This window comes from Pezoporus wallicus, unplaced genomic scaffold (assembly GCF_028554395.1).
Source record: "Pezoporus wallicus isolate ANWC-B61680 ecotype Strahan unplaced genomic scaffold, APGP_CSIRO_Pwel_v1 contig_10548, whole genome shotgun sequence".
Taxonomy (NCBI): Eukaryota; Metazoa; Chordata; class Aves; order Psittaciformes; family Psittacidae; genus Pezoporus; species Pezoporus wallicus.
In genome coordinates, this window is record NW_026639416.1 from 129,328 (window position 1) to 150,344 (window position 21,017).

At 55.5% G+C, this 21,017-nt stretch overlaps 1 protein-coding gene across 4 annotated transcripts in view; it reads left to right on the top strand.

Moving 5' to 3' along the window:
- Positions 1-933: 933 nt before the first annotated feature.
- Positions 934-21,017, top strand: part of NOS1 (nitric oxide synthase 1) — a 71,366-nt gene continuing 51,282 nt past the window's right edge. The window contains exon 1 of one of the 4 annotated variants that reach the window (XM_057414662.1): positions 934-1,020. The gene's annotated coding sequence lies outside the window, so the exon portion shown is untranslated. Of the gene's footprint in view, positions 1,021-12,500; positions 12,967-17,938; positions 18,242-21,017 lie in introns of those variants that run through there. The other 3 variants (XM_057414663.1, XM_057414664.1, XM_057414661.1) reach the window with 3 other exon arrangements.

Sequence of the window (21,017 nt, forward strand, 5' to 3'; positions counted from 1 at the left end):
GGGCGCCTTCCTGCTCCCCCCTCACTTTGTAGCTGAGGAAAATCAATGCAAACCCTTCAAGATGCCTGGAAAGACATGTTATCTCCTGATCGAGCTCAAATAAAACCCCACCTCAGCGTCAAGGACAAGAGCTCCTTGCCTGCTCTTCTGGGGGTGGCTTAAAAACCAGTTCTTATGTCTATATGTAATTCCTTAGGCTTCAGGCTAAAAGAGACTTCCTTGTCCTGGCTGTGGTGTGGAAGCAGCCTTACTGTGCGGTCTGTACCTTGGTCTGTGCTTTGCAGAGGGGAAGGTCCTGATGCCCTGTAGATGCGTCCCTGGGAAGCCTGTTTCTGCAGCAGTGAGGGGCTGCTGGGCTTTCCCCTTCCGCTTTTCCCTATTAGCTGGGTGTTGGAATTCAAACCCGAAGCTTTTTTTCTCACCCTTTCCCTCCTTCCCAACCCCTCCACTTGGTGCAAACAAACCCCAAAGCGCTAAAAGCACTTGTGCCATGAGGTGGACGCGGAGCAGCTTCCACCTGGGGAGGTTAGAAGTTACTCAATAACCAAGCTCCTCCATCCCCTGCCAGTCACTGCTGGGGACTTTGCACCAGTGCCAAGTGCCCTGCGGGTGCCGTGGCCACCCAAACCCACAAGTAAACCGCCCCCATCCCAAGGCTGGGGACCCCCAGGGGATGCTCTGCCTGGGGCAATGGGCAGGGCGGAGGGTCCGGTGCGTGCTGCACGGCCTGGGGAGGGGACGAGGACACGGCGAGGCCCGATGCCACCGTGGGAAAGGCGGCGGGGGCCGCGCAGCCGGCTCGGCGCTGCGCTCCAGCCCTCCCGCAGCTCCCCCGCAGCAGAGCCCTTTCTGCCGCTGCCCGGAGCCTCCTTCCCTCGCTGCCGGCCGGCTCCGGAGCCATGGGGCCGGGGTGCGCCCCTTGGGGCTGCGAGCCCGGCTGCGGGCGGGGGGCCCTCGGCTGAGCGGCGGCCGCGGAGGTGAGCGGGGTGCGATGCGCGGTGCCCGGCTCTCTGCGCACAAGTAAGGCTGGGGACAGGGGGGCACCTGGGGGGGGGGCGGTGGTGGTGGCAGTGAGGAGGCATGGAGTGTGTGTGGCCCCACACATGGAGGGTGTGAATGTCTTTGGCTCCCACTGAACAGAGGGGTTTCGAGGAGCAGGAGCACTGTGGATTATTCGGGATGGGATGGGGGGGAGGGCTGCTCTCCCCCACCTCTTTCCTGGTCTCTTAACCTGGGGATTGCAGGGGGGTCACTTTTTGTCTCCATTCCCCCCCCCCCCCCCCCCATATGCTTCATTGTTCCATCTCTCATGTTTGGCCTTGGCACAGTGGGCAGGGGGCTGCTGCTGCCATCAGCATCCCTTTGGAACAAGAGGCTGGCAGCTCCCTCGCATCTCTGGGGGACAATGGGCTGGGGTCTGCGGGACCATTTTATGCACCGGAAGCCTTAAAAGCCCCTCCCATGTGCATCTTGCTGCTCTTTGGGACACTCGCCTTCTCCTACATGCCACAGGCTGGCGAGGCGGGCTGTGCCTTGACTAACCACAGCGTGTGCGAGCACGGGCACAGCGACGAGGGGCAGCCGTGGGGCACGGAGAGGAGAGGAAGGAAGGAAAGAAAGCAAGCAGCCGAAGGGGATGGGGAGGCACCTCCAGCCTGTGCAGCAACATCTGTGGGGAGGTGCGAGAGCTCCTTCCTCCAGCACAGACCTCATCCTGCATCGGCACGCAGCTGCTCCAGCTTCCTGGGAAGTCCTATTGATGCCAAAGCGACGAGGGGGGGGGAAACAACTGAAGTTATGGGAGGCTGCGTGCGGCTGCAGATGCGGGGTCCTTATCCACCACCCCCCTTTCCTTGTTTTCTGGGGAGGCTTTCGGAGGCTGTGATCAAAAGCTGGAGCCGCGTCCATCTGCTTCTGACAACCTGAGCGCTCGCTGGCAGCTCCTGCATTCAGAGCCTTGAATTCCTCCATAATTAGAGGGCTTTTTCTACCCCCCCCCCCCCCAAACCCCTCCATCTGGGCTTTTTGAGCACGGGAATGAAAAGCCAAGGTGGGTGTGGGAGGGGGGCAGGTGGATTTTCAGCCTTAGCAGCCCCGATCTTGCAATCTATTACATCAGCACCGAAGAGGTGTAATTAAGTAGGAAACAAATGAGCCCAACTAATCTGTTTTGCTTGTTTGAGCTTAGCCGAGTGCAGAAAACAAACAGAGGCTGAGTGATGAATGCGACTTCTCTTTGGTTCCTATGTTTCTAAAGGGTTTCTCTTTCTCGGAGCCCCACAGGGGGTGTTGATGTGGGTCAGGAAACTCGGCCGCTCTCCCCCATGGCTCGGAGGCCACCCGGCCGCAGCCAGCACTTGCTGCTTGCCTGATTCCTGCTTTAATTGGCGGCTTTGCCAAGCCGGCTCCCTTGGATGCCTTCCCGGAGGGATGGGGATGGATCTCCACGCCGCTTCTCCTGGCGGCTGTGGGGACATCAAAGCTGTGGCCCTGCAGGTTGCTGTGTGAGTGTCCTTTAGGGCTCCTCTGCTGCAGCCCCAGGAGCTTCCACATGGCCTGGGGAGGATGGGCCCTGGCCCAAGGTGATCCCTCTGCATCAGTGAGGCGCAGAGAACTGATGCCGTCGGTGCATCCTTGGGTGCAGAAGTAGGGCAACCCCTATGGGGACCTCACAGCACCCCCCAGTCGCTCTTCATCCCTCCTGCTGCCTTGCTGCATCCCACAAGGAACAAGGGGGCATAGACTCATAGGCTGATTTGGGGTGGAAAGCACCCCGAATCGACATGTCCCTGGCTGTGAAGCCCCCAGCACAGGCAGTGTTTTGCAGCCCTTTAAACACCCCAAAGGGCTTTGGCAGCTTGGGCAGAGCAGACCATAGGGCTGCTTCTTGCTGCCCAGCCATGCCCCAGGTGCCTGCATCTCGTCCCTGCCTGCTCCGAGCCCACAGTGCGGGCTCACAGGGCTGCTGTGGTTTGTTTTCTCCTTGCACTCGTGTGCTTTCGGGCTCCGGCAGCGACACGAGGTGCCAGGAGCAGATGGCAGCCATCGGCTGGGCTTGCTCTCAGCTCCCCATGGCTCCTGGCACCGTGCTGGGCAGCGGCTCCTGGTAACCCCCTCGCTCCCACACTGCTCTCTAGGGAAAGAGCTGGGGTTGGCTTTGCCTCCTATTAGAGCACACGGGAGCTAAGCCCCTTCCCCAGCGTTCCGAGGAGCTTCTGGAGCCCATGGCAGGCGTTGGGACTGGGTGATCATTAAGGTCCTATTCAACCTTAATGCAACCTTAACGATTCTATGACTCTTGCAGTGGTTTAGTGATGCCTGTGCTGGAGGTGGGAGGAGACCTGGCATGGAAGGGGTTTGTGTTACAGGCAGATGGATCCGAGTTGCTGCCCATCAGTCTGTGTTAGAAAGACCCTGTTCCCCCACCACCCACAGCCGAACCTAGAAATGGTTTTAAAACCGCAGGAAATGGGCAACTTGGCCCCAGGGAAGGCAGGTGACCGACATGGGGAGAAGCAGGGTCTTCTGTCTGGGTGGGAGCAGGGTGTGTGGGGTCCTGGAGGGCTGTTGTCAGGTGGGATGTGGGATGGCCATCGCCATACTGGTGATGAGGTGCTCCTTGAGCCTGGGTACCCATCTTCCCAAAGCATTGCACAGTGGGGGTGATGCTCCCAGTGTGCTGGTGGTGCCTGTCCTGGTCAGCACCCCCCAAACCACCCTGGTGCTTCCTAGAATCCCAGCCTGGTTTGGGTTGGAAGGGACCTTAAAGCTCCTCCAGCTCCAGCCCCTGCCACGGGCAGGGACACCTTCCACTGGAGCAGCTTGCTCCAAGCCCCTGTGTCCAACCTGGCCTTGAACACTGCCAGGGATGGGGCAGCCACAGCTTCTCTGGGCACCCTGTGCCAGCGCCTCAGCACCCTCACAGGGAAGAGCTTCTGCCTCAGAGCTCAGCTCAGTCTCCCCTCTGGCAGGTTAAAGCCATTCCCCTTGGCCTGTCCCTACATCCCTTGTCCCAAGCCCCTCTCCAGCTTTCCTGGAGTCCCTTTACTGGGGCTTCCTTTGCACCCACTCTCTTGGTCCTGCACCTTTAGGCTGTTTTAAGCCTCCTCGGTGGGGTTGTGTCCCCATGGGTGTCTCCAGCAGCCCCTCTTTCCCCACAGCAGGAGGATGCTGAGCCCCACGCACACATCCGGCTCTCCCTCATGCTCCCCCCATCCTCCCTCACCTTCCCCTACATCTACATCCATCTCCTGCCCCCAGAGGGGCCGGGAAATTGGGAAATGGCCCAAATGAAACAAGTTTTCCCTTCCCTCCTGGGTGACAATTTCAACCCTGCGGGAGCTTGGTCCTCACCAGCTGGCTCCTGCATCCACAGCAGCCCTCAGCACCCCAAAGGGGAGCACTGCCTCCTTCTTCCCATCACAACCAGCATAAACATTCACCCTACTATTAGTAATATTTATTATTATTATTATTTATTATTATTATTTAAAAATCTAGTTCTTTTCCTGAAGAGGAAGGATGCTGCTATTTATTCATAGGTGTCGCAGTCGGCTGCCTTGTTTCAGCAGTGTTGAGGCTCTCTCCAAGCAATAAGAGCATCTCTGGAAGCGCAAATTGAGCAGCTCGGTAGCAGGCAGTGTCTTCCTCACCGAGCAAGGCTGTTTATCCTCCTCATTGGGTTTCAGATGAATACATTTGCCAGACAGCAATGATATTAGCCTCGTCTCAAAGACTTTATCAATTTGCAGTTGTCTCTTCGATGCTAGTATTTTATTGAACTGTCTGAGATGATTCCCAAGGAGAGGACTGCAATTTAAACTATTAAGTAATTTGGGAGAGCAATTAGTGTTAATCTGGAAACTCCCTGTGTTGCTCCTGAATAAATCAGCCTCTCCATGAGAGTCGTGCTGAAAGAGCCTGGGCTGATTTATGTGGAACCGGGGGGGGCTTTCAGCCAGGATAACAACAAGGAGCAAGTTTATTGCCTGGAAAACTTTTAGACCTGGATGATGCTGTGGTTTAGACGGTGTCAGAGAGGAGAGGGGGCCTCCACGTCCTCCTTGCTGCATGTTCCCATGGGATCAGACCTGGCTCATGACAGCACAAGGCACCACATTGTGTGTCAGGTCCTAGAAACACCGTGCTCCCATCAGGCGGAGCTGGTGGAGGTGAAGCTCCTTCCTGCTCTGTCTTGTTCTCTGTTGGCTTCTGCTCAAGACCAGCCACCAAACCCGTATGAGGTCTCCAAGCCCAGCCTGTACCAGCAATCTCAGTGCTCTGCCTTGCACCCTGCCTCCTCTGCCTGTGCCACGGGCACCTTTGCTCAAGGCAGAGCCGGCGGTGGCTGCTCAGAGCTGTGACCCAGCCAAGCCAATAGAATGGTTAAGGTTGGAAGGGACCTTAAAGCTCACCCAGTTCCATCCCCCTGCTATGGGTAAGGACACCTCCTCTAGACCATGTAACTCCAAAGATGACCACGCCGTGTGTTTGACCATCTTCATGGGGATCATTTCTTCCCCCCAATAGCTCAGAATTTCTCATGTTCCAGCTTGTGCCATTGCATCTCATCCTGTCTCTGGTGACCTCCACCTGTATTCTCCTCAGTTTCCACTTAGGTGGTTGCAGACAACCATCGGGTCTCTTCTTCCCTTTTCTTCTTTGGGAAGAAGGAGCCCAACTCCTGCAGCCTTCCCTTGTGCATTGTGTCCAGTCCTTGACTGGGTTGGTTGTTTCCAATAGGCTTCCTCCAGTGTGTCCATGTCTGCCTTATCCTGGGGAGCCCAGAACTGATCACGACATGGAACTGCAAGTACCAAATAGAGGGGAATAATACAGAGGGGGAAGCAATCTGTGCTGGCCAAGCTGCAGCGTGGTGGCTTGTGTCCACGAGGATCTCCAGATCGTTTTCCCCAAAGCTGCTTTCCAGTGATTTGGACGCTGATACTTGGGGTTATCCCATTCCAGAGGCAGGAATCAGCGTTCGCCTTTGAGTTCCCTGAGCCCCTGTTGGGCTGCTTGTTGGACCCATTGTGGTCCCTCTGGGTAGCAGCTCTGCCTTCCAGCGTGTCAACTGCTTCCCCCATCTGGTATCACTTGAAAATGAGCTGAGTGCAGCCTGATTTACCTGCTTATCCACTGTTTGCCAACAAGGATGCTACAGGAGGCTGTCAAAGGCCATGCCTAAGTGAGGTTATAGAGCTTGCACTGCTCTATCCTGGTCCACAGAGCCAGTCCTCTCAACTGGAAGGTGATCAGGTGCATTGGCCGTGATTTACACCTAATAAATCCCTGCTGGCAGTTCCCAATGACACTTTGCCCATCATAGGTGGAAACAGCTTCCAGGAGGATTTGCTCCATCACCTCCTCAGGCAAACTGAGCAGCCCTACATCATCCTTGCTGGATGATGGGTGACATTTGCCTCTTTCCTGTCCGAAGGAAACTCATCTCATCCCCAATGTCATTCAGCAGCAGAAGCAAGGGTGAAGGCAACCCTGGCAGAGCAGAGAGCCCATCGCAACCTCCTCTCCCCCACCTTGCCTTTCTCCTCAAGGTTATCCCAGGGAAGATATCTGTGTTTCCAGGCAGCATCACACTCCTTGTGCCCCCACCTCTCCAAACAATTGCTTCTGTTTGGAGCTGTTGCTGTTTTCTAGTGGCTGCTGGTTCCCCATTCGGATACCTTCGTAATCCACCAAGGGACCTCGCATCTCCCTTCCTTTCTTCTTGTTTTCTTCTTCTAAAGCAATTAGCGTGGCTCAAGCCCTCTGCAATCCATCAATTAATACAAGCTGCGGCAGTAAATTAAAGGGAAACAGGAACAACTATGCTGGGATTAGGTCACTGAAACTATAAACTTTGGAACAAATCAGATTTCCTTGGGAAGGGAAATGGACAGCGGTGATATGTCAAGTTGTGAGATGAGGCAGGCTCAGAGCAACTTTCCAGAGTCTCCTGACTTGGCTGCTGGATGCCAGAACTTCTTCCCTAGGGAAAGTTTTGGGTTGCCAGACCCTGTTGCTGCTGAGAAATGTTTGGATGGCCAAACAAACAAACAACAAGAAGGAAAATGGGAAAGAGGATGTTGGGAAGCTGCGTGCCTGCTTTGGGCAGTGTGTAGTTGTACCAGGACTTGCTGCCAGCCATTGTCAGGCCCTGTATCCCGTCCTCTGTGGTGGCTGATGCTCTTGGATGTTGCATGTGGCTGTGCTAGAAGGTCGGATTTGTTCAATACCAGCTCACAAAGTAACACTTCTGTCCTGCACAGCAGTGGTAGGAGCAATGCTGGGAAGAATGATGATGCTCAGGGGTCCCTGCAGAAGGGCCAGAGGAAGGCAGGATGCTCACAGCTCTGTGCCAGCTCAGCTTGCAGCCAAAAGGGGCTAAAAATGCTTCCCAAAAGCCAAAGTGACAGGTCCAGTGGGAATTTCTGCACTGAGGGAGCAAGAGCATCCTTGTCCTAGTGCTCTGCCGAGGTCCTCATTCTCTGCACCTCGCCAGGACAGACAGAATGGATGGAGGTCATCAGACATCTCTCTCCTCAGGGGATATCCATTTGTGTTCCCAGGGATCTGAGGGTTTATACCCTCCTGGCAGGGCTCATGTTCTCATTAGCCATGTAAACGCATCACCCTTTCTAGCCTCTTACTCAGCTCTTGGCTTCAGTGAGACGCTGCAATCTGAATTACACGCTGCGTGCATGAGTGCAACTTTCCCTGCTCTCATCCCTCACTCCTCTTTTCCCAGAGCTTCTCTCTTCACCTGAGCTTCATCCCCTGGGCTGATCATGCAAAACCCCTGCGGTCCCCACTGCCTTCGCTGTAATGTCCTGTGAGCACAAGCTGAGCCCCAGCACTTAACCCCTGCCCACACAGCTTTGTTAGCAGCAGTGTGAAGGCAGCCGCATCCCTTCACCTCCAGACAAATGCCTCGCTAATGAAGGAACATCTGCTGGTGGAGCTGAAACAGCGTGGGAGCTGCGGGGATGGGGATGCAGGGCTCTGCCTTGAAAAACAACCCTGACTGTCTTTTTCTTGCTTCCAGCACTAATGATGCTTCTCAGCCACCCCAGCTTGTTCTGAGCATCAAAACTGGGAGACAACATCCTGGGCTCCTCTTGTTGTCAGAGGAGAGGCATGCGGAGGTGGGCTCCAACACCTTCCAGGGCTCCCACTTCTCACTGCAGAAGGGCCATAGTGGGTGATGCTCCCAGGGGATCGCAGGGGACCAGATGTCCCTGCAGTGGTTGGTGAGGACTCTGCCATGGCAAAAGCTCCTTGGAGCAGATGTGTGATGGAGTAAGGTGGAGATGGAGATGCACGTCTTGCATCAGTAAGATGTGGTGGAGAGCGCGGTCTTGACAGTCTTGGTTAACCAAGTTTCTTGCCTTTGGTTCAACCAAAGCTGTGCTGTCTCTCCCTGCTCTAAGGGAAGGCAAACCAGGCAAACCCTGCACGTGTTTTGCACTCCTTTCTGAAGTGTTTCAGTCCCATCCAGGGATGTCATTGAGACACTTCTCACCACTGTCATCAGTCGTACGCGCAGTATTTTGCAATGCTCCTGTCACAGCCTCCCTGCCCGGGGCCGTGCTCCTGTCCCAAACATGCAGTCAGCTCCAGGCTCTTGCACAAGCTGACTTTGCCACCCCCAGCCTGTTGTTTCTGCTGGCTGCTGCTGGGGACAGCGTTTGTGTCCTCTCCATGTATAAATCAGTGCGGTAATGAAGCATCAGGAGCAGATGTTCTCCCCTGTGAAGCTGCAGAGGTGGTTTCACACGCAGTGCTACACCCAACTTGCTGCTCTTTCACCACCTTTTCCTTGTACTGGGTGGGGACAAGGATGAGGGAAGCAAATTGATTTCAGCATCACTGAAGGCGAAACCTTGTCTTGGCTGTTGTAGTGGCCGCGTGTAATTTGGCTTCTTTCTTGATGTTTTCATCTGAATTATTCTTTCCTAAGCCCTCCTTCCCTCATAATGACAGAGTTGAACCCAGAAAACACTGGGTTACCAAACAATGTGATGCCAACCAAACACCTTCATGTTCATGTAAACTCCAAGACTGATGTTAGGGGGATCCTCAACCAACTTACACGAGCATCTCAGTACTGCTTGAGGTGCAGCAGACAGGGTATGTCCTATTTAATGCTGCAGCAGCACCTGCATTACTTCAGTGTCTTGCTTGCATTTCTGAAGTCAATACCCCCAGAACCCTCATGGGAAGCAAGAGGTTGAGTGAGAATGAGCCATAAGGCTGGAAGAACCCAAGACAGCAAAGAAAGGTGGGATTTGTAGGGCTCTAACACAGCCTGGGACAACGTCTGCTCAAGCCTCTGCAAGCAGCACCCACGTTCACACCAACAGCCTCAATCTTTGGCTCCCCTCAATCTTCCCTTCTCTGTGTCCACCTGCATCTTGGGCTCCTGTGGCTGCTTGGGGTTTTCTGGGGTCCTCGAGCCTGTTGGGAGTGGAGATGACTGCAGCGAGATTGGGAGGTTCAGACACTGGCTAATCCTGTTAGGAAGGCAGTGGTTATTGCAGGGCTTCCAGTGGGACCTGCTAAATGAACCATAATGCTGTAATGAGATTTCCTTTTCCCGGCCAGACTAAATGTTCTTGGCCACTGGGAATAAAAGGTCGAGGAGAGGAGAGAAAAATAAAGAGAGGGAAAGTAAAAGGGGAGGGGGAAGCCTGTCTCAGGCTCCGTCTATCTCCATTGCATCAAAAAGCTCTCGGATGTGCCTGGTTATTGCAGCTCACTTCTGTGCTCTGTGAGTGCAACTCAGGGCCATAGCTACTCTGTCCTCCTCTGCAGGGGGTTGATGGGACCCTGAGAGCAAGAAAAACACGTTTGAGGCGGTGATAGAACGCCGAGATTCAGAGAAGGCGAGAGAGGCTTCTTTAGGTACCAGCAGGATGCTGGGGAGAGAAACAGGCTGTGGGGCCATCGAGGAGAAAACGTGCCCTAGAGAGACAGCGGATTCTTTGTATGAAAGCTGGATTCCATGAAGAATGTCCAAAGTGTGCTGCATTCTGACTTGTAGTGCAATAGGGGAAAGCCAGCAGCCTCCTGCTCTTCTCCAGCTGTGATTACAGGCTGTCTGCAGGGGAGGATGCTTTGGGCTGGGGCAGCTCGGCGCTGGTCCTGTGCTTGTTCTGCATTGCGACACCCATTAAGATGTGCTCCTGGTGATTTGGGTGGGATGAAGTCAGGGCAGAGATGGATTTGATCCATTGCATGAGCTGTGCAAACAGTGGGGGTTTTAGATGAAAACCCAAGCTGAGGCTGATGTTAGCTCCAAGACCATCCCCTGTTCACGCTGGACCGTTGGCCAGCTGGTGGGGATGGCTGCTCTCCTTGGGCAGCAAGGGCATGAGACAACATGTTTGTGATTCAAACAGCAACTCTTGCTCCTGGTGAGGGGCTCTGGTGTGCATTGGTGTGACCCCTTGCTCCCCAACAAGGCTGCCGAGCCCCAAGCGGTGGCACTGGTGGTAGGAGTGACATTTGGGTCACACAAGGCTGATGCCACCTTGGCCACAGGCTCGGCCACTGGTAACCCACCCGGTTCACTCACAGCCTCTGCTAAGGCCGCATCCCTTTCTCCTCCTCCATCAGCTTGTTTGCAGGTGTTCCCAAACATCCCAAATTGGCCTCATTTGACCCTCAAATGAGGTCTTTATGGGGAAGGGCTGGGTTCTTTGTTCCATTGCTTGCTCCACTGGGGTCTCCGCTGGGGAGCAGTTTGGGGCTGGGAGCTTTTGATGCAGGGAGAGATCCGCCTGCTGTGACTTGGTGTTTTGCAACAGCTCTTTTCTTGTTTGATCTTGATCTTGCTTGGGGTCCTTTCCTATTCTTTCTTTTTGAAAGTCTGACTCTAATTTATTGCTGTCTAAATGGCAAACAGAAGCTTTCGGGTTGCCAAGTCCCAAACTGGGTTTCTCTGGCTGTGGCTGGTGCTTTGGGGGGAGCATTTTCCAGCCTTCCCCTGCTCCAGGGATTCCTGATGGTCCTTTAACCTCGCAGTGAAAACCCTGAGCCCTGTCTCTTGGTCCTGGGGTCGCTGCAAACACATTGGCTGACCCCGGCCCTTTCTGTGCCTCAGTTTCCCCACTTGGATTGGTAAGAGGATGGTTATTTTCCAGTGCTTCACAGGGTTCTGCTTCTCAGGTCCGAGGTGGCCTCTTTAGCTGTCGGGCTGCTTTTCCTGTTTACTATGTTTTCAGCCTCAAAGCTCTCCCTCAGGCTGCGTGGATGGGTGCCTCCAGTCCTAACTCTGAGCCTGTTTCCAGGCCATCAGCTGCTCCTGCTGCAAAACCCCTCAAATGACGATAGGAAAACAACACTGCTAAAAAGAAAACTCTGTTTGGATGCCACCTCTCCTGGTACCTTCTGAGGTCCACAGCCCCAGATCCTGGCCTTGGAAGGGCAGTACCATTGCTGGGCTGGAGATGGGGGCAGCAGAGATGGGTCTGTCCTGTTCCACCAGCTGTGGTGCTTGGCCAGCACAGGGGCAAAGCCTGTGGGTCTCCATCCTCTTGCCTGGGCTCTTCTCCAGTGTTTAGTGATGGGTTGAGAGGGGGATTCAGCACATCTGGTGTGCGGTGATGACAGCCACATCTGGAGACACCGATGAAGCCCAGAGGAGCTGCAGCCCCTCTGGACCCCAGCTTCAACCCAACTCCCTTTGCCAGTGTGCTTCTGCCAGTGGCCTGATGGCAAAGGGACCACGTCCTGTGCTGGAGCGGCCACTGAAGGAGCCTGAGGGTGATGGCAGTGCCTGCTGGGACCTCACTTCTCCTGCTTTGGGGGCAAGGTGGGACCCATCATCCCAGACCCAGAGCTGGACTGGGAGCAGAAGTGGATCAGGATTGCTGTGGAGCAGTAAATCCTACAGTCATGAGCCCTGGGCTGAGCTGATACCAGCCAGCTCTGCTCAAAGCAGTGTGGAAAGGTGAGGACATCCACAAGCAAAGCCCAAAGCTATAGCGGGATGTAGGCAAAACCATGGGTCAGATGTTAATGACACAGCAATCAACTTAATTGGGGCTCTCCAAAGGGTGTTAAAATGCAGCAGGAAAAGCAGGAGCCTGGAAATAAAACCATTTGGGGCCCCTGCAGTGTTTCCCTGTTGTGGAGAGCCAGGATTTCCTGGGATTTCACCTCCTCCCTCGACAAACTGGGCAGGATCCCAAGACTAGGAAGGTCTATGTGTGCCCACCAGGAAACCTATCTTTACCTAGGACTGGCCCATCCTCGAGGGGGGTGTTAACTCCAGCTTGAGAGCAAGGAAAACACATTTTAGTCCCCCCAAAGCAGCTGGGTTGGGGTTATGGGCAGCAATGTCACCCTTTGGTGGAGCTACCATCACCCACAGGAGGTATCGAGAGGTGGAAATCCTCCTGCTCTTAAACACAGGCACAGTTTTCCTTCTCCAACAGCACCAAAACAGAAGGTTTGGGGGTGTTCTCTTTTTGGGGGTACCTTTGGTACCTCTTTCCTAAGGAAACGGGGCTCACCCAGCTGCGCTCTGCTTTATCCACCCGCCTCATCCTAACAAACCCAGCTAATTTCCACCAAATTTAATGGGAGGGTTGAGACCTCAAAAACAGGATGTTTTTGGTGAGTTGCATGAAAATGGGTGCCAGGTGGCTGGAATGAGCGGGATGCCGAGCAGGGGGCTGGGATTTGGGCTGAAATCCATGAGGCACTGGTGATCTCACAAGGAAACATCGAGGATGTTTTCAACCGTAGGCAAAGTCTCTGTCAGTGTTATTAGAGCTGACGTCAAGGCTGTTTGAGGATGAGGTCCCCAGCACTAAGGAAGCTCTCACAGGTAACCCCAGTGAGCTGCTCAGCCCCTATTTCCTCCCATTAGCGGGGTCAGCCTTGCTTCCCGGAGCCTGGAACCAGAGGAGCTGCACACGAGCCAGGATTTGGCCACAGGGAGCACCTTGCGGCTTGGAGGTAGGTGAATCACTGGGGCTGAGCTGGGTTTTGGGAGCCAGGAACTGTAAATAGCTTTTTTAAACCAAAAGCAAGCTGTGAACTCAGGGCCTGGCACGTTGAAACCTGCTGCTGGGGCTTCACATGGGGCTGCTGAGCTCCCCTGGCTGGGCTGGCGTTTGTCAGCATGGTTTGGAGAAGGGTTTGCTTCATCTTGGCTCGACGAGAAGCAGCTGGGTGACACCTTTAAACTGCAGCAGTGCTTCAGGATCCCATTCAAGTCCTTCCAGGGAGAAATCTGAATTCCTGGCATACTTCTGCAAACTTCTCTGCAGTCGGTGGGAATCCTGAGCATCGCCTTTCCTTTGTCTGGGTTGTGGAAGAAAAGGAGAAAATCCACAGCTCTGTCTCTTGCCTTCTTGTTTTCATCCTTTTTTGGGGAGCTGCTGATGTTTGGGCTGGCATTGATCCTTGGTTGCCGTTTGGCCGTGGCCTGATGATGCTAACAGGGAGGTGGGTGACCAGCACCTTTGTGTCCCCCTGTGCTTGCACATCTCTTGCTGGGGCTGGGATCAGCCTTTCACAGTCACCTTCCCTTTGCTGCTCCATCCAGGCTGGGGCTGACGTGACAGAGGGGCTGCACAGCTCGCTCCCCCTCATGGGGTACCGCAAAGACGCCGCTTCACTTTAGCTTGTCTGCGGAGGGGACCAGGGATGCTGGCACCTCCCTCCCTCCCCATCCCGCGAGGGGCTTTGCTGGTGGGGAATGGGGTATTTTTGGCTTTTTATTTTTGCCCTTCTTGCTCTTTTTTAGAAATTAAGAGCTCACCAGCAGCTGTTTCTCTGCTTTTGGGTTTGCTTTGTGTTCTTTTTTGCAATGAATGCTTTGCAGATTTGGCTTATCAGGCTTGTCAGCCTGCTCCAAGCCCTCCGCTCTCCTCCCCGTCCCTATTTACCCAAGGCACTGGCTGACGCAGAGCCCTTTCCTGTGTTTGTCACCACCCACACCAAGGTCCTCCGGTGATAACTTCTCATTTAAGATTAGAGATTTGGGTCTTTTGGAACAAGTGTTTAAGCCACGGTCCTCTGAAACATGTCACAATAGGGAGAAAATACATAAACCCTCTCAATATGCTGCTCCAGGTTGACACACAAGTGATGTTTCTGGTTTGGAATTACCCCAATAATTGATTCAAAGGTTAAAAGGCACCATTCAGGGGCCTGATCCCACTGGAAAGGAAAGGGCTTGAAATAGGGACTCGGATGATATAAACCACTGCGAAGTGGCTGGTTTTAGCTGGCTTTAATGATGTGGATTCTGCTGATTTCAGTGGAGTCGTGTAGCTCTGCCGCTGCCGAGCATCTGCCCCCAAACTTACAGCTGCTGGTGGATGGCTCAGGCACTTGTGCTTCAAAACAGCACTTGCATCTGAATAACCCAGAAGTAACTGGAACCCCTTCCAGCCAGTGAAGCAAGGTCTTCAAGCAGGGGGGTTTTAATCTGTCTAAATCAGATCCTGGATTTACAGGAAGTCCTTGAACTTTGGGGTGGTTTTGAGCCCTCCAACGTGTCCTTAAAATGATAATGAAAGCACTTTTGATTTTGATGGGAAGGTGGCAGGGCTTGGGTTGTGGGAAATGTGCTGCGGTGGCTGTTAAAGGTAGGGGGTCCGCGTTTTGAAGTACACCTAAAAGAAACACCAGGGAAGACGGGCAGGTATTTCTCAGCCGTGTAATAGTGATGAAACATTAATTCATCCCCCTGGAATTTCTTGTTTGTGTGCTCCCGTAATTTCATTTCTGTGGTGTCTGTACGAAGCTTGGCTGAGCTGAATGCCAGAAGCCAAATACTCTTCGACTAATATCTTTTTATTAGATTTGCTGTGTGCATGCGTGCCCGCAAGTACGTGTGACAGAGAGATCACCCTTTATAACCCACTTTATACCCTTGGAGGCGGTGCGATGCGCTCCGAAAGAATCCTTCCAGCAGCACGTTCCCACCCCTAGCCCCCAGCGCAGGGAGGTTTAATGGATACAGCTGGGTTTTGGTGGGATTTACAGGTGTCCGGTTGGAAGGGAGGGTGCTTTCAGGGCAAAGCTGATGTTTGGTAGCTCGGGGCTTGTTAGAGCTCCTGAGAATGGGACGCAAGGAATTTCACCCCCAAAACACATCCGGGAGCTGGCGCAGGGATGTGAGCTCCCTCGGCCATGTCCTGCAGGCTTTAAACGCAGTCTGGTTTGCCTCAAACCCCCATCTTTCCCCGCCCCATGCACCGTGCGGAGGGAACGATGCCAAGGAATCCCGCCGGGGCAGTGGCGTGGGCACGGCACGGGTGGAGAGGAAGGGGAAGGAGGCAGCGGGACTCCTCCTGGGCACAGGAACCTGTGTTAATGCCCACAGCGGCAGAGCCAGCAGAGAGTGCGGAGCTCTGCTGGGGACTTCCCAGGCCCCCCCTGTGCTGCTCTGCTCTGGTCCTGGAGAGGACAAGAGCGAAGGCTCACTGCCACCTCTAGGCGAGCACCCGCATAGGCGCCCGCTCTAAACTGGAGCACAGACAGACAATCCTGGGATTTGTCCCAAATCACCGCAGTCTCCGTGCCAGACCCCCCATCAGCTGGTGTACGTGTGTGTGTGTGTGTGTGTGTGTGTGCAGTTACATCGCTCCTTAAGCTTTAGTATAAATATATTTAGCCGTTTCTTTATTCCCAGGGCAGTAATCCCTCCAACACGTTTCGAGTTGCATAGAAATAGCAGCCGAATAACTCCAGAGCTGTGGCTGCCGGGGATATTGTGTGTGAGCTGTGCCGGGGCCACGCTTTCCTAAGGATCTTGGAGCTGAGCATCCCGAGCAGCCACATTCCCGTTGCGTTCCCGGCTCCCAAAAGAGAGGTGGGTGAGGATGAAGGGCAGCAGGAGAGGGGAAAGAGCTCAGATCTGGGAAGGGGGAGGGAAAGGAAACTTGGGAGAGCATTAGCTGCTGGGTTTATATTTGGCTTCTCTAACCACTGGCAGCATATGGCCAGAGGCAAGCAGAGCTGAGCTGATTTCAGAGAGGGGGAACTGGGATGTAGCTGTGTGAGGGGCAGGGAAAAGGCTATTCCCGATCCCAAGCAGGTTTGGGGGATAACTTGCATGGTGGCACTGCCTGCATTTGCTCAGAGCTGTGAGAAGGGGGGAAGCAACTTCCGTGGATGGGGGGGGGGTTCTCCAGAGCTGGGGTCTCTTTGGGGTTCTCATCTACCCGTGAAGGATGAGGCAGGATGATAGGAACACGTTTCCTGTGGAGAAATCCTTCTCACAAATGCTCTTGGCTGGAGGAAGGAAGGTGCAAACATTTGCTGTCACAAGAGCTGTGTGGGAACGGGCTCGCTGGGTGCAGATGGGCTGGAGAGGGTCTCGCTCCACCTTCTCCATTCACAGCCCAACATCTGCCTCATTAGTTGCTTATGAACCTCCAAGCCTCCCTCTCTGGGCTGACTCATGGCCACCAGCTGGAGGGAAAGTCTACCTTGGTGCTGCTCCCGGCTTAGGGGGACGAATGGGACGTGCACAGGCCGGCAGCATCCTCCTGCTTGCCCAGATTTACCTTCTCCAGCAACGCTCCAGCTGACAGTGGAATGAGCATCGTCCTGTTAAGTTCGTTCAGGTTTGCTTCCCCAGCATGGCTTTGTCTCCTGCAGTTCTGCCTCACAGGCAGGAGGGCACAAGAGCAGCGAGGTGCTGGAGGCCGCAGCTCGTGCTGTGTTTTGGGGTGCCTTTGGCAGTGCAGTCTCTTTGAACACCTCCCTGCAGTGCTAAGGCCAGGCTCGAAGATGGGAGCACTGAAAGAGGGGAAGGGTTTGTGTTTGTCTTCAGCTGAGAATTTTCAGCCTGGGACAGGGTCATGCAGCGCTGGTGTGCACCTACACAACCCTCCACGGGGCAGGTTTCCCTGCCCAGAGCATCAGAGCAGCTGTCGTTGGTTAGCTTACTATTAGATTAGTCCCCTTGCATCTAAATAGCCCTAATTATGTTTTCATTAGCCCCAGACAGTGTGCTACAGCGTGATGTATGAGGCGAGTGAGGAGGGGGGAGCAGGGGGAAAGCAGCCCCAGTTCTGCTACCACATTTGCCTATCCTCTCCCCTTCACCACCTCTGCGAAACTCCCAGTGTGCCGGGAGGGAACAGGGCTGCTCCTTTTCCTCTTCCCTGTGGGAAGTTTTGTAATTGAATCTCCTGCTGTGCTGCATTTGCCTGCCTCAGAGCAGCCATGGGGCAGGGAGCCCGAGCTGCCGGGCATCCACGGGCCATGTACCTTCAGCAGGCTGCAGCCACCTCTCCCTGCTCCAGTGAGAGCTGCCTTCTGGCCCTGGGAGGAGGCTGCAGCAGGTGAACCTCGTCTCCCTGCCCAAGAGCCCACTTGGGTTTATATAATACTATATATCTATAATTGTGTGTTTGTTGTTGCCATGGGAATGAGCACAATTGTAAATCCTGGAGACTGATGTCAAGCCTTGGGCTTGCACTGGGCCTTATCAGGGGCAGATAGAGAGTCAGAAATGGGGTGATGGGGTGAGGAGGAGCCCCTTTGCTCCCTAACGTGCGTGCAGCCCAGGCTCGGTTCTGCCAGCAGAGGTACAGGCAGCTTTGGTGCTCAGGGCATCACAGCGGGGTTGGTGCCATCTGCCCCGGGTGCAGAGAGGGCAGGGGCAGACCTGGCAGCAAGGGAAAGAGGGGGCTTTCCTGCAGCCACCAGCGCACAGCCCGGCCGGGAGCAAGAAGGGGGGTGTGAATGCAGCCTTCCATGGGCCCTGAGGCGGCTGCTGGTGCAGCGGGGCTGGGCAGGGGCAGGCAGAGCCCGGGTCCGGGGCGGGCTGCGGCGCGGAGCTTCCCGGCAACAAGTGGGGGCCGGGGGGTGTCTCTCGGCTGTTTAATTGTGGGGGGGGGGTGTGGAATTGGGGAGGGGGAGAGCGATGCTCCCCGGTAAGGGGAGGGAGGGGGAAGAAAAGCCACGCTGGAAATGAGGTTATATAAAAGATGTATGATTTGGAGAGCAGAGTGTCTCCTAATGAGGGCTGCACCGGCTCGCTCCACACCCATAAAAACCCGGGTTGGACGTCAAAGCGGATTCGTTTCGGTGATGCTGGGATAAAGGGGCGCAGCAAGGACTGGCTCCCTCCCCGCCAGCCCAGCCGAGCCCAGCGCCGCGCCGGGCTCCGTCCGTCCGCCCGCTGCGCCCGGAGCCGCCGGGAGGGATGCACCGGGCGGGGCCGGGGACAGGGCCGGGGACGGGGCCGGCTCCTCTCCGCCGCACGGTAGGTGGGGAGGGCGGGCGGGCTGCCCCCAGCCCCGCACCGGGGCCGCTTCTCCGGGAAACTTTGCGGGGGGATGCGCGGAGCCCCGCGGGACCGTGCGCTCCTTCGGGCGCCCGTCGGAAGCGCTCCCCGGTGCCCCCGGGGCTGCGCCGCGCCGCCGTGCCCTTGGCTGGGGACGGGCACGGGGTGGCAGCCGCGGGTGCTCAGCCCCGCCGGTGCGGGCAGCCGGGAGCTGCCTCCGGCTGCAGGAGCCCGGGGTTCGGTGAGGGCAGCCGGGGTGTCCCCGGGCCCCGCGCCGCGGATGGGAGCGGGGGGCATGGGTGGGGTCTGCCCGGCTAAAGCCGCTTTGCTGGTCCAGCGAGTGGGGCTCGGGTGTTTCTGCGTCCCCCCCGCCGCCCTCCGCACCCCCGGGGCTCCGCTGCAAACTCCGTGCTCGGCTCCCCCCCCCCCCTCCGCTTGTCCTTTCGGCTGGGGGGGAGCTGCAGGAACGGAACGAAGCTGCTGGGTATTTCCCTCCCCCGTAACTCTTTGCAGCAAGTTGGGATGGGGCGAGGCGGGCGGCTGGAATGGGGGAGCGGTTCACCGGGGAGGACCCGGCACACACGGGACGGGGAAGGAAGGGACCGGGACCGGGACCGGCGGAGACGAGGACCCGGGTGCAGAGATGGGAGGGGGAAGTTGACAGAGGCAGTTTCCCTTGATGGGGGGGGGTCAGGACTGTTCCCCCCCATCCCCTCCCGCGGAGGGGCCGTGCCGGAGCTGTCCCGGGTGCTGATCGCTGCCCGACGGGAATCGCGACATATCCCCCCCCCGCGACAGCGCGGGCACCATCAGGAGGGGCTCCGTGCTGCAGGAGGTGCCACCACCAGCCCGGCGCTGGGTTGGGGATGACCCGGAGTGTCCCCGGGGCGCTGGGGTGGGAGCAGGGTCCGCATGCATCCCATTCGGGAAGAGGCACCCTAAAACGGCTCCAGCCCCCCGAGTGCAGCCCTGGGATGCCCCGCTCAGCACCGCCTCCAGTCCTCCGGAGGGGGTCATGCCGGTTCTTGCCCCTTCTCCCTCCCCAGCCGGGACCTCGATAGTCCCCTCTGAATGCGCTTTAAATGCAGAAGGGAGTTGTCGCAGGAGCAAGGGGATTGAGCCGTGCTTGCCCTGCCTGTGGGCTCGCTCTTGGCTTAGTTTGTGGTAGACAGTAGAAAGCTTCTGGTTTTTACTGTCAAAGCAGCAGAAAAAGAGACCTCTGTAGAGGCACATCTGGAGCATCTGGTGCTGGGGTGGGCATGCATTGCCCCATCCAGCTCCAGCCCCACAGAGCCTTTCCCTGCCTCGGCTCCGCAGCCCAGGTGCAGACATTTTCTTCCAATGCTTTCAAGTTATGACTGTCAGGAGGAAATTCTGGCAGCAACTTGACAATGATCTCGCCGAGTCCCCGAGGAGCTGATCCGCCTCCCACCGCAATGGAGGGGAAGTGTCTCCTTCCTTCCCGTGGGAGCACAGGCTGTCTGGAGCGGGAGACGTGGGAGATTGCGGGGGGCAGTTGCAGTGGCTGGGGGCTCGACTGCTTTAAATGCCAGCTCGTCTTCCTTTTCTGCATCCCTAAATGCTGATGGCTCAGGCAGGGATCTATAGGGATCATCACACAAAAGCTGTAGGAAGCTTTTGGGGCAGGGGGGCTGTTCACAATAGGATCTCCCCAGGATTTCTACCTGCACGTCTTGGTTGGCTATGTCTTTTCTGTTAAAGGTCTTAGTGAGGACGTCCTATCGTAAGGAATTTGGGTTTGCATCAGCGATTTCTTCCTCCCTCTGTTTCTTTCTTGCTTGTAATACCCAGAATATTTCCTTAAGGATGCTACACACTCCGTTACATACTCTCCTGTTTTAACGCGTGCATGTGTTTGCAAACAAACTCCCAGCACAAAGTCTCCTCTTATGCAGACCTGGGGTCTGAGGGGCTCTTCCTCTGATCAGACACCTGCACTGGGAGAAGCGCTACATTCCCTCATGAGCAAAGGAGAGTGACAAGTCCTTGTGCCCTTTGAATCCTGCTTATTCCCTCTGCCAGTGCAATGATCGTGAGCGAGTACCGGAGAGGCCATCTTAGGCAGAGGGGTTTGGGCTCAATCCTCACTTGCAGTTAACGTTGTGTTCCTACTGATGGGGAGGGGTTGGTCCTCCCCCGGGCACGTTTTACCCCGCTCAGCTTTTTCTTTCCACCCCCTGCTTTGCTCGTGTATTTTGTCTTTTCCATTTCAGTAGAGTATCTGTACAAAGGCTTAGGAAATCTGCCAGATTGCCTAAATCAGTGCCTGAAAACAACTATATATAGTAACTGATAAGTCACATGAGCTCGGCTCGCATAGATTAGCATCTACCTCTCCTGAGTAATGAGAATATTGTTTGATACTTGTTGATACCATCAATTTTTACTAAAGAAATACAATCCTGACAGGAGGGGACCGGTTTTGAAAGGAGGCTCCAAATGAAGCTAAAATGCCTTTGCTGTACTCACGCTGTTCTGATTGTATCGTGTGCATTAAATCAGATCTATATACGAGATCTGATCTCTTGTGCGTAGCCAAAAATAACTGTATTGTGTCCTGAAGAGGGAAGGATCTGTCAGCCCCTTTCTGGCTGAAGCCAGATGTAACATGTTCATTCCAAGTGGATTGCGACGGGCTGTGTGTGATACCTGACCCAATGCGTTGCCACCCTCCACGGCAGCTGTAAAGCAAGCGGAATGAAGTGCCGATGTGATGCCAAGCGAGTGCTTGGGA